Raw genomic sequence first — 18702 nt, forward strand, 5'->3', positions numbered from 1 at the left:
TCTGTGTTTCATCGTCAATAAGAAGCTGCAAGGTATACGGTAAACCAGAAGTGAAGCATCAGAATCTAAAACTGGACTCACAGGAGAGGTTCAAATCATAGAGAGTTAGAGTGTCAGTCCTCTTTACTTAAGTCGGCATTGTGCCTTTTGAATTTAATTCCGATGCAATTTCTGTGATTCATCGTCAATAAGAAGGTGCAAGGTATACAGTAAACCAGAATTGAAGCATCGGAATCAAAAACTGGACACACAGGAGAGGTACAAATCATAGAGAGTGTCAGACCTCTGGTACTTAGTTCGGCATTGTGCCTTTTGAATTTCATTCCGATGCAATTTTTGTGTTTCAATGTCAATAAGACGGTGCATGGTATAAACATGCAGTTAAGCATTGGAATCTAAAACTGGACTTACAGCAGAGGTTCAAATCATAGAAAATGAGAGTGTCAGTCCTCTTTTACTTAAGTCGGCATTGTGCCTTTTGTATTAAATTCGGATGCAATTTCTGTGTTTCATCATCAATAAGAAGGTCCAAGAGATAGAGTAAACCTTTAGTGAAGCATCAGAATCTAAAACTGGACTCACAGGTGAGGTTCAAATCATAGAAAGTGAGAGTGTCAGTCCTCTTGTACTTAAGTCGGCACTGTGTCTTTTGAATTTAATTCCGATGCAATTTCTGTGTTTCATCGTCAATAAGAAGCTGCAAGGTATACAGTAAACCAGAAGTGAAGCATCGGAATCTAAAACTGGACTCACAGGAGAGGTTCAAATCATAGAAAATGAGAGTGTCAGTCCTCTTGTACTTAAGTCGGCATTGTGCCTTTTGTATTAAATTCGGATGCAATTTCTGTGTTTCATCATCAATAAGAAGGTCCAAGAGATAGAGTAAACCTTAAGTGAAGCATCAGAATCTAAAACTGGACTCACAGGTGAGGTTCAAATCATAGAAAGTGAGAGTGTCAGTCCTCTTGTACTTAAGTCGGCATTGTGTCTTTTGAATTTAATTCCGATGCAATTTCTGTGTTTCATCGTCAATAAGAAGCTGCAAGGTATACAGTAAACCAGAAGTGAAGCATCGGAATCTAAAACTGGACTCACAGGAGAGGTTCAAATCATAGAGAAGTTGAGTGTCAGTCCTCTTTACTTAAGTCGGCATTGTTCCTTTTGAATTTAATTCCGATGCAATTTCTGTGTTTCATCGTCAATACGAAGGTGCAAGGTATACAGTAAACCTGAAGTGAAGCATCAGAATCTAAAACTGGACTCACAGGAGAGGTTCAAATCATAGAAAGTGAGTGTGTCAGTCCTCTTGTACTTAAGTCTGCATTTTTCCTTTTGAATTTATTTCCGATGCAATTTTTGTGTTTCATCGTCAACATGACGGTGCAAGGTATACAGTAAACTTGAAGTGAAGCATCGGAATCTAAAACTGGACTCACAGGAGAGGTTCAAATCATAGAAAGTGAGAGTGTCAGTCCTCTTGTACTTAAGTAGGCATTGTGCCTTTTGTATTAAATTCGGATGCAATTTCTGTGTTTCATCGTCAATAAGAAGGTCCAAAGGATACAGTAAACCTGAAGTGAAGCATCGGAATCTAAAACTGGACTCACAGGAGAGGTTCGAATCATAGATAGAAAGAGTGTCAGTCCTCTTGTACTTAAGTCGGCATTGTGTCTTTTGAATTTAATTCCGATGCAATTTCTGTGTTTCATCGTCAATAAGAAGCTGCAAGGTATACGGTAAACCAGAAGTGAAGCATCAGAATCTAAAACTGGACTCACAGGAGAGGTTCAAATCATAGAGAGTTAGAGTGTCAGTCCTCTTGTACTTAAGTCGGCATTGTGCCTTTTGTATTAAATTCGGATGCATTTTCTGTGTTTCATCGTCAATACGAAGGTGCAAGGTATACAGTAAACCTGAAGTGAAGCATCGGAATCTAAAACTGGACTCACAGGAGAGGTTCAAATCATAGAAAGAGAGAGTGACAGTCCTCTTTTACTTAAGTCGGCATTGTGCCTTTTGTATTAAATTCGGATGCAATTTCTGTGTTTCATCATCAATAAGAAGGTCCAAGAGATAGAGTAAACCTTTAGTGAAGCATCAGAATCTAAAACTGGACTCACAGGTGAGGTTCAAATCATAGAAAGTGAGAGTGTCAGTCCTCTTGTACTTAAGTCGGCATTGTGTCTTTTGAATTTAATTCCGATGCAATTTCTGTGTTTCATCGTCAATAAGAAGCTGCAAGGTATACAGTAAACCAGAAGTGAAGCATCGGAATCTAAAACTGGACTCACAGGAGAGGTTCAAATCATAGAGAATTTGAGTGTCAGTCCTCTTTACTTAAGTCGGCATTGTGCCTTTTGAATTTAATTCCGATGCAATTTCTGTGTTTCATCGTCAATACGAAGGTGCAAGGTATACAGTAAACCTGAAGTGAAGCATCAGAATCTAAAACTGGACTCACAGGAGAGGTTCAAATCATAGAAAGTGAGTGTGTCAGTCCTCTTGTACTTAAGTCTGCATTGTTCCATTTGAATTTAATTCCGATGCAATTTTTGTGTTTCATCGTCAACATGACGGTGCAAGGTATACAGTAAACCTGAAGTGAAGCATCGGAATCTATAACTGGACTCACAGGAGAGGTTCAAATCATAGAAAGTGAGAGTGTTAGTCCTCTTGTACTTAAGTCGGCATTGTGCCTTTTGTATTAAATTCGGATGCAATTTCTGAGTTTCATCGTCAATAAGAAGGTGCAAGGTATACAGTAAACCTGAAGTGAAGCATCGGAATCTAAAACTGGACTCACAGGTGAGGCTCAAATCATAGAAAGAGAGAGTGTTAGTCCTCTTTTACTTAAGTCGGCATTGTGCCTTTTGTATTAAATTCGGATGCAATTCCTGAGTTTTTATCGTCAATAAGAAGGTGCAAGGTATACAGTATACCAGAAGTGAAACATCGGAATCTAAAACTGGACTCACAGGAGAGGTTCAAATCATAGAAAGAGAGAGTGACAGTCCTCTTTTACTTAAGTCGGCATTGTGCCATTTGTATTAAATTCGGATGCAATTTCTGTGTTTCATCGTCAATAAGAAAGTCCAAGGGATACAGTAAACCTGAAGTGGAGCATCGGAATCTAAAACTGGACTCACAGGAGAGGTTCATCTCATTGAAAGGGAGAGTGTCGGTCCTATTGTATTTAAGTCGGAATTGTGCCTTTTGTTTTAAATTCGGATGCAATTTCTGTGTTTCATCGTCAATAAGAAGGTGCAAGGTATACAGTAAACCTGAAGTGAAGCATCGGAATCTAAAACTGAACTCACAGGAGAGGTTCAAATCATAGAAAGTGAGAGTGTCAGTCCTCTTGTACTTAAGTCGGTATTGTGCTTTTTGTATTAAATTCGGATGCAATTTCTGTGTTTCATCGTCAATAAGAAGGTCCAAGGGATACAGTAAACCTGGTGTGAAGCGTCGGAATCTAAAACCGGACTCACAGGAGAGGTTCAAATCATAGATAGTTAGAGTGTCAGTCCTCTTGTACTTAAGTCGGCATTGTGTCTTTTGAATTTATTTCCGATGCAATTTCTGTGTTTCATCGTCAATAAGAATCTGCAAGGTATACAGTAAACCAGAAGTGAAGCATCGGAATCTAAAACTGGACTCACAGGTGAGGTTCAAATCACAGAGAGTTAGAGTGTCACTCCTCTTTTACTTATGTCGGCATTGTGCATTTTTTATTAAATTCCGATGCAATTACTGTGTTTCATCGACAATAAGAAGGTCCAAGGGATACAGTGAACCTGAAGTGGAGCATCGGAATCTGAAACTGGACTCACAGGTGAGGTTCAAATCATAGAAAGGGAGAGTGTCAGTCCTCTTGTACTTAAGTCGGCATTGTGCCTTTTGTATTAAATTCGGATGCAATTTCTGTGTTTCATCGTCAATAAGAAGGTGCAAGGTATACAGTAAACTTGAAGTGAAGCATCGGAATCTAAAACTGGACTCACAGGAGAGGTTCAAATCATAGGAAGTGAGAGTGTCAGTCCTCTTGTACTTAAGTCGGCATTGTGCCTTTTGTATTAAATTCGGATGCAATTTCTGTGTTTCATCGTCAATAAGAAGGTCCAAAGGATACAGTAAACCTGAAGTGAAGCATCGGAATCTAAAACTGGACTCACAGGAGAGGTTCAAATCATAGATAGTAAGAGTGTCAGTCCTCTTGTACTTAAGGCGGCATTGTGTATTTTGAATTTAATTCCGATGCAATTTCTGTGTTTCATCGTCAATAAAAAGCTGCAAGGTATATGGTAAACCAGAAGTGAAGCATCATAATCTAAAACTGGACTCACAGGAGAGGTTCAAATCATAGAGAGTTAGAGTGTCAGTCCTCTTTACTTAAGTCGGCATTGTGCCTTTTGAATTTAATTCCGATGCAATTTCTGTGATTCATCGTCAATAAGAAGGTGCAAGGTATACAGTAAACCAGAATTGAAGCATCGGAATCAAAAACTGGACACACAGGAGAGGTACAAATCATAGAGAGTGTCAGACCTCTGGTACTTATGTCGGCATTGTGCCTTTTGTTTTTAATTCGTATGCAATTTTTGTGTTTCATCGTCAATATGACGGTGCAAGGTATACAGTAAATCTGAAGTGAAGCATCTGAATCTAAAACTGGAATAACAGGAGAGGTTCACATCTTAGAGAGTGTCAGGCCTCTTGTACTTAAGTCGGCATTGTGCGTTTTGTATTAAATTCGGATGCAATTTCTGTGTTTCATCATCAATAAGAAGGTCCAAGGGATACAGTAAACCTGAAGTGAAGCATCGGAAACTAAAACTGGACTCACAGGAGAGGTTCAAATCATAGAAAATGAGTGTGTCAGTCCTCTTGTACTTAAGTCGGCATTGTGCCTATTGAATTTGATTCCGATGCAATTTCTGTGTTTCATCGTCATGAAGAGGGCGCAAGGTATATAGTAAACCTGAAGTGAAGCATCGGAATCTAAAACTGGACTCACAGGAGAGGTTCAAATAATTGAAAGTTAGAGTGTCAGTCATCTTGTACTTAAGTCGGCATTGTGCCTTTTGAATTTAATTCCGATGCAATTTCTGTGTTTCATCGTCAATACGAAGGTGCAAGGTATACAGTAAATCTGAAGTGAAGCATCTGAATCTAAAACTGGAATAACAGGAGAGGTTCACATCTTAGAGAGTGTCAGGCCTCTTGTACTTAAGTCGGCATTGTGCGTTTTGTATTAAATTCCGATGCAATTTCTGTGTTTCATCGTCAATAAGAAGGTGCAAGGTATTCAGTAAACCTGAACTGAAGCATCGGAATTTAAAACTGGATTCACAGGAGAGGTTCAAATCATAGAAAGTGAGAGTGTCAGTCCTCTTGTACTTAAGTCGGCATTGTGCCTTTTGTATTAAATTCGGATGCAATTTCTGTGTTTCATCGTCAATAAGAAGGTCCAAGGGATACAGTAAACCTGAAGTGAAGCATCGGAATCTAAAACTGGACTCACAGGAGAGGTTCAAATCATAGATAGTAAGAGTGTCAGTCCTCTTGTACTAAAGTCGGCATTGTGTCTTTTGAATTTAATTCCGATGCAATTTCTGTGTTTCATCGTCATTAAGAAGCTGCAAGGTATACGGTAAACCAGAAGTGAAGCATCAGAATCTAAAACTGGACTCACAGGAGAGGTTCAAATCATAGAGAGTTAGAGTGTCAGTCCTCTTTACTTAAGTCGGCATTGTGCCTTTTGAATTTAATTCCGATGCAATTTCTGTGATTCATCGTCAATAAGAAGGTGCAAGGTATACAGTAAACGAGAATTGAAGCATCGGAATCAAAAACTGGACACACAGGAGAGGTACAAATCATAGAGAGTGTCAGACCTCTGGTACTTATGTCGGCATTGTGCCTTTTGAATTTCATTCCGATGCAATTTTTGTGTTTCATCGTCAATAAGACGGTGCATGGTATAAACATGCAGTTAAGCATTGGAATCTAAAACTGGACTCACAGCAGAGGTTCAAATCATAGAAAATGAGAGTGTCAGTCCTCTTTTACTTAAGTCGGCATTGTGCCTTTTGTATTAAATTCGGATGCAATTTCTGTGTTTCATCATCAATAAGAAGGTCCAAGAGATAGAGTAAACCTTTAGTGAAGCATCAGAATCTAAAACTGGACTCACAGGTGAGGTTCAAATCATAGAAAGTGAGAGTGTCAGTCCTCTTGTACTTAAGTCGGCATTGTGTCTTTTGAATTTAATTCCGATGCAATTTCTGTGTTTCATCGTCAATAAGAAGCTGCAAGGTATACAGTAAACCAGAAGTGAAGCATCGGAATCTAAAACTGGACTAACAGGAGAGGTTCAAATCATAGAGAATTTGAGTGTCAGTCCTCTTTACTTAAGTCGGCATTGTGCCTTTTGAATTTAATTCCGATGCAATTTCTGTGTTTCATCGTCAATACGAAGGTGCAAGGTATACAGTAAAGCTGAAGTGAAGCATCAGAATCTAAAACTGGACTCACAGGAGAGGTTCAAATCATAGAAAGTGAGTATGTCAGTCCTCTTGTACTTAAGTCTGCATTGTTCCTTTTGAATTTAATTCCGATGCAATTTTTGTGTTTCATCGTCAACATGACGGTGCAAGGTATACAGTAAACTTGAAGTGAAGCATCGGAATCTAAAACTGGACTCACAGGAGAGGTTCAAATCATAGAAAGTGAGAGTGTCAGTCCTCTTGTACTTAAGTCGGCATTGTGCCTTTTGTATTAAATTCGGATGCAATTTCTGTGTTTCATCGTCAATAAGAAGGTCCAAAGGATACAGTAAACCTGAAGTGAAGCATCGGAATCTAAAACTGGACTCACAGGAGAGGTTCAAATCATAGATAGTAAGAGTGTCAGTCCTCTTGTACTTAAGTCGGCATTGTGTCTTTTGAATTTAATTCCGATGCAATTTCTGTGTTTCATCGTCAATAAGAAGCTGCAAGGTATACGGTAAACCAGAAGTGAAGTATCAGAATCTAAAACTGGACTCACAGGAGAGGTTCAAATCATAGAGAGTTAGAGTGTCAGTCCTCTTTACTTAAGTCGGCATTGTGCCTTTTGAATTTAATTCCGATGCAATTTCTGTGATTCATCGTCAATAAGAAGGTGCAAGGTATACAGTAAACCAGAATTGAAGCATCGGAATCAAAAACTGGACACACTGAAGAGGTACAAATCATAGAGAGTGTCAGACCTCTGGTACTTATGTCGGCATTGTGCCTTTTGTTTTTAATTCCGACGCAAATTTTTGTGTTTCATCGTCAATATGACGGTGCAAGGTATACAGTAAATCTGAAGTGAAGCATCTGAATCTAAAACTGGAATAACAGGAGAGGTTCACATCTTAGAGAGTGTCAGGCCTCTTGTACTTAAGTCGGCACTGTGCGTTTTGTATTAAATTCCGATGCAATTTCTGTGTTTCATCGTCAATAAGAAGGTGCAAGGTAGTCAGTAAACCTGAACTGAAGCATCGGAATTTGAAACTGGATTCACAGGAGAGGTTCAAATCATAGAAAGTGAGAGTGTCAGTCCTCTTGTACTTAAGTCGGCATTGTGCCTTTTGTATTAAATTCGGATGCAATTTCTGTGTTTCATGGTCCATAAGAAGGGTCAAGGGATACAGTAAACCTGAAGTGAAGCATCGGAATCTAAAACTGGACTCACAGGAGAGGTTCAAATCATAGATAGTAAGAGTGTCAATCCTCTTGTACTAAAGTCGGAATTGTGTCTTTTGAATTTAATTCCGATGCAATTTCTGTGTTTCATCGTCAATAAGAAGCTGCAAGGTATACGGTAAATCAGAAGTGAAGCATCAGAATCTAAAACTGGACTCACAGGAGAGGTTCAAATCATAGAGAGTTAGAGTGTCAGTCCTCTTTACTTAAGTCGGCATTGTGCCTTTTGAATTTAATTCCGATGCAATTTCTGTGATTCATCGTCAATAAGAAGGTGCAAGGTATACAGTAAACCAGAATTGAAGCATCGGAATCAAAAACTGGACACACAGGAGAGGTACAAATCATAGAGAGTGTCAGACCTCTGGTACTTATGTCGGCATTGTGCCTTTTGAATTTCATTCCGATGCAATTTTTGTGTTTCATCGTCAATAAGACGGTGCTTGGTATAAACATGCAGTTAAGCATTGGAATCTAAAACTGGACTCACAGCAGAGGTTCAAATCATAGAAAATGAGAGTGTCAGTCCTCTTTTACTTAAGTCGGCATTGTGCCTTTTGTATTAAATTCGGATGCAATTTCTGTGTTTCATCATCAATAAGAAGGTCCAAGAGATAGAGTTAACCTTTAGTGAAGCATCAGAATCTAAAACTGGACTCACAGGTGAGGTTCAAATCATAGAAAGTGAGAGTGTCAGTCCTCTTGTACTTAAGTCGGCATTGTGTCTTTTGAATTTAATTCCGATGCAATTTCTGTGTTTCATCGTCAATAAGAAGCTGCAAGGTATACAGTAAACCAGAAGTGAAGCATCGGAATCTAAAACTGGACTCACAGGAGAGGTTCAAATCATAGAGAATTTGAGTGTCAGTCTTCTTTACTTAAGTCGGCATTGTGCCTTTTGAATTTAATTCCGATGCAATTTCTGTGTTTCATCGTCAATACGAAGGTGCAAGGTATACAGTAAACCTGAAGTGAAGCATCAGAATCTAAAACTGGACTCACAGGAGAGGTTCAAATCATAGAAAGTGAGTGTGTCAGTCCTCTTGTACTTAAGTCTGCATTGTTCCATTTGAATTTAATTCCGATGCAATTTTTGTGATTCATCGTCAACATGACGGTGCAAGGTATACAGTAAACCTGAAGTGAAGCATCGGAATCTATAACTGGACTCACAGGAGAGGTTCAAATCATAGAAAGTGAGAGTGTTAGTCCTCTTGTACTTAAGTCGGCATTGTGCCTTTTGTATTAAATTCGGATGCAATTTCTGAGTTTCATCGTCAAAAAGAAGGTGCAAGGTATACAGTAAACCTGAAGTGAAGCATCGGAATCTAAAAATGGACTCACAGGTGAGGCTCAAATCATAGAAAGAGAGAGTGTTAGTCCTCTTTTACTTAAGTCGGCATTGTGCCTTTTGTATTAAATTCGGATGCAATTCCTGTGTTTTTATCGTCAATAAGAAGGTGCAAGGTATACAGTATACCAGAAGTGAAACATCGGAATCTAAAACTGGACTCACAGGAGAGGTTCAAATCATAGAAAGAGAGAGTGACAGTCCTCTTTTACTTAAGTAGGCATTGTGCCATTTGTATTAAATTCGGATGCAATTTCTGTGTTTCATCGTCAATAAGAAAGTCCAAGGGATACAGTAAACCTGAAGTGGAGCATCGGAATCTAAAACTGGACTCACAGGAGAGGTTCATCTCATTGAAAGGGAGAGTGTCGGTCCTATTGTATTTAAGTCGGAATTGTGCCTTTTGTATTAAATTCGGATGCAATTTCTGTGTTTCATCGTCAATAAGAAGGTGCAAGGTATACAGTAAACCTGAAGTGAAGCATCGGAATCTAAAACTGAACTCACAGGAGAGGTTCAAATCATAGAAAGTTAGAGTGTCAGTCCTCTTGTACTTAAGTCGGTATTGTGCCTTTTGTATTAAATTCGGATGCAATTTCTGTGTTTCATCGTCAATAAGAAGGTCCAAGGGATACAGTAAACCTGCAGTGAAGCGTCGGAATCTAAAACCGGACTCACAGGAGAGGTTCAAATCATAGATAGTTAGAGTGTCAGTCCTCTTGTACTTAAGTCGGCATTGTATCTTTTGAATTTATTTCCGATGCAATTTCTGTGTTTCATCGTCAATAAGAATCTGCAAGGTATACAGTAAACCAGAAGTGAAGCATCGGAATCTAAAACTGGACTCACAGGTGAGGTTCAAATCACAGAGAGTTAGAGTGTCACTCCTCTTTTACTTATGTCGGCATTGTGCATTTTTTATTAAATTCCGATGCAATTACTGTGTTTCATCGACAATAAGAAGGTCCAAGGGATACAGTGAACCTGAAGTGGAGCATCGGAATCTGAAACTGGACTCACAGGAGAGGTTCAAATCATAGAAAGGGAGAGTGTCAGTCCTCTTGTACTTAAGTCGGCATTGTGCCTTTTGTATTAAATTCGGATGCAATTTCTGTGTTTCATCGTCAATAAGAAGGTGCAAGGTATACAGTAAACTTGAAGTGAAGCATCGGAATCTAAAACTGGACTCACAGGAGAGGTTCAAATCATAGGAAGTGAGAGTGTCAGTCCTCTTGTACTTAAGTCGGCATTGTGCCTTTTGTATTAAATTCGGATGCAATTTCTGTGTTTCATCGTCAATAAGAAGGTCCAAAGGATACAGTAAACCTGAAGTGAAGCATCGGAATCTAAAACTGGACTCACAGGAGAGGTTCAAATCATAGATAGTAAGAGTGTCAGTCCTCTTGTACTTAAGTCGGCATTGTGTCTTTTGAATTTAATTCCGATGCAATTTCTGTGTTTCATCGTCAATAAAAAGCTGCAAGGTATACGGTAAACCAGAAGTGAAGCATCATAATCTAAAACTGGACTCACAGGAGAGGTTCAAATCATAGAGAGTTAGAGTGTCAGTCCTCTTTACTTAAGTCGGCATTGTGCCTTTTGAATTTAATTCCGATGCAATTTCTGTGATTCATCGTCAATAAGAAGGTGCAAGGTATACAGTAAACCAGAATTGAAGCATCGGAATCAAAAACTGGACACACAGGAGAGGTACAAATCATAGAGAGTGTCAGACCTCTGGTACTTATGTCGGCATTGTGCCTTTTGTTTTTAATTCCGATGCAATTTTTGTGTTTCATCGTCAATATGACGGTGCAAGGTATACAGTAAATCTGAAGTGAAGCATCTGAATCTAAAACTGGAATAACAGGAGAGGTTCACATCTTAGAGAGTGTCAGGCCTCTTGTACTTAAGTCGGCATTGTGCGTTTTGTATTAAATTCCGATGCAATTTCTGTGTTTCATCGTCAATAAGAAGGTGCAAGGTAATCAGTAAACCTGAACTGAAGCATCGGAATTTAAAACTGGATTCACAGGAGAGGTTCAAATCATAGAAAGTGAGAGTGTCAGTCCTCTTGTACTTAAGTCGGCATTGTGCCTTTTGTATCAAATTCGGATGCAATTTCTGTGTTTCATCGTCAATAAGAAGGTCCAAGGGATACAGTAAACCTGAAGTGAAGCATCGGAATCTAAAACTGGACTCACAGGAGAGGTTCAAATCATAGAGAGTTAGAGTGTCAGTCCTCTTTACTTAAGTCGGCATTGTGCCTTTTGAATTTAATTCCGATGCAATTTCTGTGATTCATCGTCAATAAGAAGGTGCAAGGTAAACAGTAAACCAGAATTGAAGCATCGGAATCAAAAACTGGACACACAGGAGAGGTACAAATCATAGAGAGTGTCAGACCTCTGGTACTTATGTCGGCATTGTGCCTTTTGAATTTCATTCCGATGCAATTTTTGTGTTTCATCGTCAATAAGACGGTGCATGGTATAAACATGCAGTTAAGCATTGGAATCTAAAACCGGACTCACAGCAGAGGTTCAAATCATAGAAAATGAGAGTGTCAGTCCTCTTTTACTTAAGTCGGCATTGTGCCTTTTGTATTAAATTCGGATGCAATTTCTGTGTTTCATCATCAATAAGAAGGTCCAAGGGATACAGTAAACCTGAAGTGAAGCATCGGAAACTAAAACAGGACTCACAGGAGAGGTTCAAATCATAGAAAATGAGAGTGTCAGTCCTCTTGTACTTAAGTCGGCATTGTGCCTATTGAATTTGATTCCGATGCAATTTCTGTGTTTCATCGTCATTAAGAGGGCGCAAGGTATATAGTAAACCTGAAGTGAAGCATCGGAATCTAAAACTGGACTCACAGGAGAGGTTCAAATAATAGAAAGTTAGAGTGTCAGTCATCTTGTACTTAAGTCGGCATTGTGCCTTTTGTATTAAATTCGGATGCAATTTCAGTATTTCATCGTCAATAAGAAGGTCCAAGGGATACAGTAAACCTGAAGTGAAGCATCGGAATCTAAAACTGGACCCACAGGAGAGGTTCGAATCATAGAAAGTTAGAGTGTCAGTCGTCTTGTACTTAAGTCGGCATTGTGCCTTTTGAATTTAATTCCGATGCAATTTCTATGTTTCATCGTCAATAAGAAGGTGCAAGGTATACAGTAAATCTGAAGAGAAGCATCGGAATCCAGAACTGGACTCACAGGAGAGGTTCAAATCATAGAGAGTTAGAGTGTCAGTCAACTTTTACTTAAGTCGGCATTGTGCCTTTTGAATTTAATTCTGATGCAATATTTGTGTTTCATCGTCAATACGAATGCGCAAGGTATACAGTAAACCTGAAGTGAAGCATCGGAATCTAAAACTGGACTCACCGGAGAGGTTCAAATAATAGAAAGTTAGAGTGTCAGTCATCTTGTACTTAAGTCGGCATTGTGCCTTTTGTATTAAATTCGAATGCAATTTCAGTATTTTATCGTCAATAAGAAGGTCCGAGGGATACAGTAAACCTGAAGTGAAGCATCGGTATCTAAAACTGTAATCACAAGAGAGGTTCGAAACATAGAAAGTGAGAGTGTTAGTCCTCTTGTACTTAAGTCGGCATTGCGCCTTTTGTATTAAATTCCGATGCAATATCTGTGTTTCATCGTCAATAAGAAGGTGCAAGGTATACAGTAAACCTGAAGTGAAGCATCGGAATCTAAAACTGGACTCACAGGAGAGGTTCAAATCATAGAAAGTGAGAGTGTCAGTCCTCTTTTACTTAAGTCGGCATTGTGTCTTTTGAATTTAATTCCGATGCAATTTCTGTGTTTCATCGTCAATAAGAAGCTGCAAGGTATACGGTAAACCAGAAGTGAAGCATCAGAATCTAAAACTGGACTCACAGGAGAGGTTAAAATCATAGAGAGTTAGAGTGTCAGTCCTCTTTACTTAAGTCTGCATTGTGCCTTTTGAATTTAATTCCGATGCAATTTCTGTGATTCATCGTCAATAAGAAGGTGCAAGGTATACAGTAAACCAGAATTGAAGCATCGGAATCAAAAACTGGACACACAGGAGAGGTACAAATCATAGAGTGTGTCAGACCTCTGGTACTTATGTCGGCATTGTGCCTTTTGAATTTCATTCCGATGCAATTTCTGTGTTTCATCGTGAATAAGAAGGTGCAAGGTATACAGTAAACTGGAAGTGAAGCATCGGAATCTAAAACTGAACTCACAGGCGAGGTTCAAATCATAGACAGAGAGAGTGTCGGTCCTCTTTTACTTAAGTCGGCATTGTGCCCTTTGTATTAAATTCCGATGCAATTTGTGTGTTTCATCGTCAATAAGAAGGTCCAAGGGATACAGTAATCCTGAAGTGAAGCATTGGAATGTAAAACTGGACTCACAGGAGAGGTTAAATCATAGAAAGAGAGAGTGTCAGTCCTCTTTTACTGAAGTCGGCATTTTGCCTTTTGTTTTAAATTCGAATGCAATTTCTGGGTTTCATCGTCAATAAGAAGGTCCAAGGGGTAAAGTAAACCTGAAGTGAAGCATCGTAACCTAAAACTGGACTCACAGGAGAGGTTCAAATCATAGGTAGGTAGAGTGTCAGTCCTCTTGTACTTAAATCGGCATTGTGCCCTTTGTATTTAATTCCGATGCAATTTCGGTCTTTCATCGTCAATAAGAAGGTGCAAGGTATACAGCAAACTGAAGTGAAGCATCGGAATCTAAAACTGGACTCACAGTACAGGTTCAAATCATAGAAAGTGAGAGTGTTAGTCCTCTTGTACTTAAGTCGACATTGTGTCTTTTGCATGAAATTCGGATGCAATTTTAGTATTTCATCGTCAATAAGAAGGTCCAAGGGATACAGTAAACCTGAAGTGAAGCATCGGAATCTAAAACTGGACCCACAGGAGAGGTTCGAATCATAGAAAGTTAGAGTGTCAGTCCTCTTGTACTTAAGTCGGCATTGTGCCTTTTGAATTTAATTCCGATGAAATTTCTGTGTTTCATCGTCAATAAGAAGGTGCAAGGTATACAGTAAATCTGAAGAGAAGCATCGGAATCCAGAACTGGACTCACAGGAGAGGTTCAAATCATAGAGAATTAGAGTGTCAGTCCTCTTTTACTTAAGTCGGCATTGTGCCTTTTGAATTTAATTCTGATGCAATATTTGTGTTTCATCGTCAATACGAATGTGCAAGGTATACAGTAAACTTGAAGTGAAGCATCCTAATCTAAAACTGGACTAACAGGAGAGGTTCAAATCATAGAAAGTTAGAGTGTCAGTCCTCTTGTACTTAAGTCGGCATTGTGCCTTTTGTATTAAATTCGGATGCAATTACTGTATTTCACAGTCAATAAGTTGGACCAAGGGATACAGTAAACCTGAAGTGAAGGATCGGAATCTAAAACTGGACTCACAGGAGAGGATCAAATCATAAAAGTTAGACTGTCAGTCCTATTGTACCTAAGTCGGCATTGTGCGTTTTGAATTTAATTCCGATTCAATTTTTGTGTTTCATCGTCAATAAGACGGTGCAAGGTATACAGTTAACCTGAAGTGAAGCATCGGAATCTAAAACTGGAATCACAGGAGAGGTTCAAATCATAGTAAGTGAGAGTGTCAGTCGTCTTGTACTTAAGTCGGCATTGTCCCATTTGTATTAAATTCCGATGCAATTTCTGTGTTTCATCGTCAATAATGAGGTGCAAGGTATACTGTAAACCTGAAGTGAAGCATCGGAATCTAAAACTGGACTCACAGGAGAAGTTCAAATCATAGAAAGAGAGAGTGACAGGCCTCTTTTACTTAGGTCGGCATTGTGACTTTTATATTAAATTCCGATGACATTTCTATGTTTCATAATCAATAAGAAGGTCCAAGGGGTACAGTAAACCTGAAGTGAAGCATCGGAATCTAAAACAGGACTCACAGGAGAGGTTAAAATCATAGAAAGTTAGAGTGTCAGTCCTCTTGTACTTAAGTCGGCATTGTCCCATTTGTATTAAATTCCTATGCAATTTCTGTGTTTCATCGTCAATAAGAAGGTGCTGGATATACAGTAAACCTGACGTGAAGCATCGGAATCTAAAACTGGACTCACAGGAGAAGTTGAAATGATAGAAAGAGAGAGTGACAATCCTCTTTTACTTGAGTCGGCATTGTGAATTTTGTATTAAATTCCGATGAAATTTCTGTGTTTCATCGTCAATAAGAAGGTCAAGGGATACAGTAAACCTGAAGTGAAGCATCGGATTCTAAAACTGGACTCACAGGAGAGGTTCAAATCACAGAAACGGAGAGTGTCAGTCCTCTTTTCTTAAGTCGGCGTTGTGCCTTTTGTATTAATTTCGGATGGAATTTCTGTGTTTCATCGTCAATAAGAAGGTCCAAGGGATACAGTAAACCTGAAGTGAAGCATCGGAATCTGAAACTGGACTCACAGGAGAGGTTCAAATCATAGAAAGTTAGAGTGTCAGTCCTCTTGTACTTTAGTCGGCATTGTGCCTTTTGTAATAAATTTGGATGCAAACTCTGTGTTTCATCGTCAATAAGAAGGTCCAAGGGATACAGTAACCCTGCAGTGAAGCATCGGAATCTAAAACTGGACTCACAGGAGAGGTTCAAATCATAGAGAGTGAGAGTGTCAGTCCTCTTTTACTTAAGTCGGCATTGTGCCTTTTGTATTAAATTCCGATGCAATTTCTGTGTTTCATCGTCAATAAGAAGGTGCAAGGTATGCAGTAAACCTGAAGTGAAGCATCGGAATCTAAAACTGGGCTCACAGGGGAGGTTCAAATCACAGAAAGTGAGAGTGTGAGTCCTCTTTTACTTAAGTCGGCATTGTGCCTTTTGTATTAAATTCGGATGCAATTTCAGTGTTTCATCGTCAATAAGAAGGTCCAAGGGATACAGTAAACCTGAAGTGTGGCATCGGAATCGAAAACTGGACACACAGGAGAAGTTCTAATCATAGAAAAATAGAGTGTCAGTCACGTTGTACTTAAGTCGGCATTGTGCCTTTTGTATTATATTCGGATGGAATCTCTGTGTTTCATCGTCAATAAGAAGGTCCACGGGATACAGTAAACCTGAAGTGATGCATCGGAACCTAAAACTGGACTCACAGGAGAGGGTCAAATCATAGAAAGTGAAAGTGTTTGTCCTCTTTTACTTAAGTCGGCATTGTGCTTTTTGCATTGAATTCCGATGCAATTTCGTTGTTTCATCGTCAATAAGAAGGTGCAAGGTATACAGTAAATCGGAAGTGAAGCATCGGAATCTAAAACAGGACTCACAGGAGAGGTTCAAATCTTAGACAGAGAAAGTGTCAGTCGTCTTTTACTTAAGTCGGCATTGTGCCTTTTGTATTAAATTCCAATGCAATTTTTGTGTTTCATCGTCAATAAGAAGGTGCAAATTATACAAAAAACCTGAAGTGAAGCATCGGAGTTTAAAACTGGACTCACAGGAGAGGTTCAAAACATAGGAAGAGAGAGTGTCAGTCCTCTTTTACTTAAGTCGGCATTGTGCCTTTTGTATTAATTTCCGATGCAATTTCTGTGTTTCAACGTCAATAAGAAGGTCCAAGGGATTCTGTAAACCTGAAGTGAATCATCGGAATCTAAAACTGGACTCACAGGAGAGGTTCAAATCATAGAAAGTGAGAGTGTCAGTCCTCTTTTACTTAAGTCGGCATTGTGCATTTTGTATTAAATTCGGATGCAATTTCTGTGTTTCATCTTCAATACGAAGGTCCAAGGGATGCAGTAAACCTGAAGTGAAGCATCGGAATCTAAAACTGGACTCACAGGAGAGGTTCAAATCATAGGAAGAGAGAGTGTCAGTCCGCTTGGACTTAAGTGGCATTGTGCCTCTTGTATTAAATTCGGATGCAATTTCTGTATTTCATCGTCAAGAAGAAGGTCCATGAGATACAGTAAACCTGAAGTGAAGCATCGGAATCTAAAACTGGACTCACAGGACAGGTTCAAATCATAAAAAATGAGAGTGTCAGTCCTCTCGTACTTATGTCGGCATTCTGCCTTTTGTGTTACATTCGGATGCAATTACTGTGTTTCATCGTCAATAAGAAGGTGCAAGGTATACAGTAAACCTGAAGTGAAGCATCGGAATCTAAAACTGGACTCACAGGAGAGGTTCAAATCATAGAAAGGGAGAGTGACAGGCCTCTTTTACTTAGGTCGGCATTGTGACTTTTGTATTAAATTCCGATGAAATTTCTGTGTTTCATCGTCAATAAGAAGGTCCTAGGGATACAGTAAACCTGAAGTGAAGCATCGGAATCTAAAACTTGACTCACAGGAGAGGTTCAAATCATAGAAAGGGAGAGTGTCAATCCTCTTGTACTTATGTCGGTATTGAGCTTTTTTTGTATTAAATTCGGATGCAATTTGTGTATTCCATCGTCAATAAGAAGGTCCAAGGGATACAGTAAACCTGAAGTGAAGCATCGGAATCTAAAACTGGACTCACAAGAGAGGTTCATATCAAAGAAAGATAGAGTGTCAGTCCTCTTGTACTTAAGTCGGCATTGTGCCTTTTGTATTAAATTCCGATGCAATATCTGTGTTTCAACGTCAATAAGAAGGTCCAAGGGATACAGTAAACCTGAAGTGAAGCATCGGAATCTAATACTGGAATCACAAGAGAGGTTCAAATCATAGAGAGTGTGAGTGTTACTCCTCTTGTACTTTAGTCGGCATTGTGCCTTTTGTATTATATTCAGATGCAATTTCTGTGTTTCATCGTCAATCAGAAGGTGCAAGGTATACAGTAAACCTGAAGAGAAGCATCGGAATCTAAAACTGGACTCACAGGAGAGGTTCAAATCACAGAAAATGAGAGTCCTCTTTTACTTAAGTCGGCATTGTGCCTTTTGTATTAAATTCGGATGAAATTTCGGTGTTTCATCGTCAATATGAAGGTCCAATGGATACAGTAAACCTGAAGTGTGGCATCGGAATCTAAAACTGGACTCACAGGAGAGGTTCTAATCATACAAAAATAGAGTGTCAGTCATCTTGTACTTAAGTCGGCATTGTGTCTTTTGTATTAAATTCGGATGGAAACTCTGTGTTTCATCGTTAATAAGAAGGTCCAAGGGATACAGTAAACCTGAAGTGAAGCATCGGAATCTAAAACTGGACTCACAGGAGAGGTTCAAATCATAGAAAGTGAGAGTGTCAGTCCTCTTTTACTTAAGTCGGCATTGTGCCTTATGCATTAAATTCCGATGCAATTTCTGTGTTTCATCGTCAATAAGAAGATGCAAGGTATACAGTAAATCGGAAGTGAAGAATCGGAATCGAAAACTGGACTCACACGAGAGGTTCAAATCTTAGACCGAGAGAGTGTCAGTCCTCTTTTACTTAAGGCGGCATTGTGCCCTTTGTATTAAATTCCGATGCAATTTCTGTGTTTCATCGTCAATAAGAAGGTCCAAGGGATACAGTAAACCTGAAGTGAAGCATCGGAATCTAAAACCGGACTCACAGGAGAGGTTAAATCATAGAAAGTGAGAGTGTCAGTCCTCTTTTACTGAAGTCGGCATTGTGCCTTTTGTATTAAATTCGGATGCAATTTCTG

Source organism: Schistocerca serialis, unplaced genomic scaffold (genome assembly GCF_023864345.2).
Source record: "Schistocerca serialis cubense isolate TAMUIC-IGC-003099 unplaced genomic scaffold, iqSchSeri2.2 HiC_scaffold_1393, whole genome shotgun sequence".
Lineage (NCBI taxonomy): Eukaryota > Metazoa > Arthropoda > Insecta > Orthoptera > Acrididae > Schistocerca > Schistocerca serialis.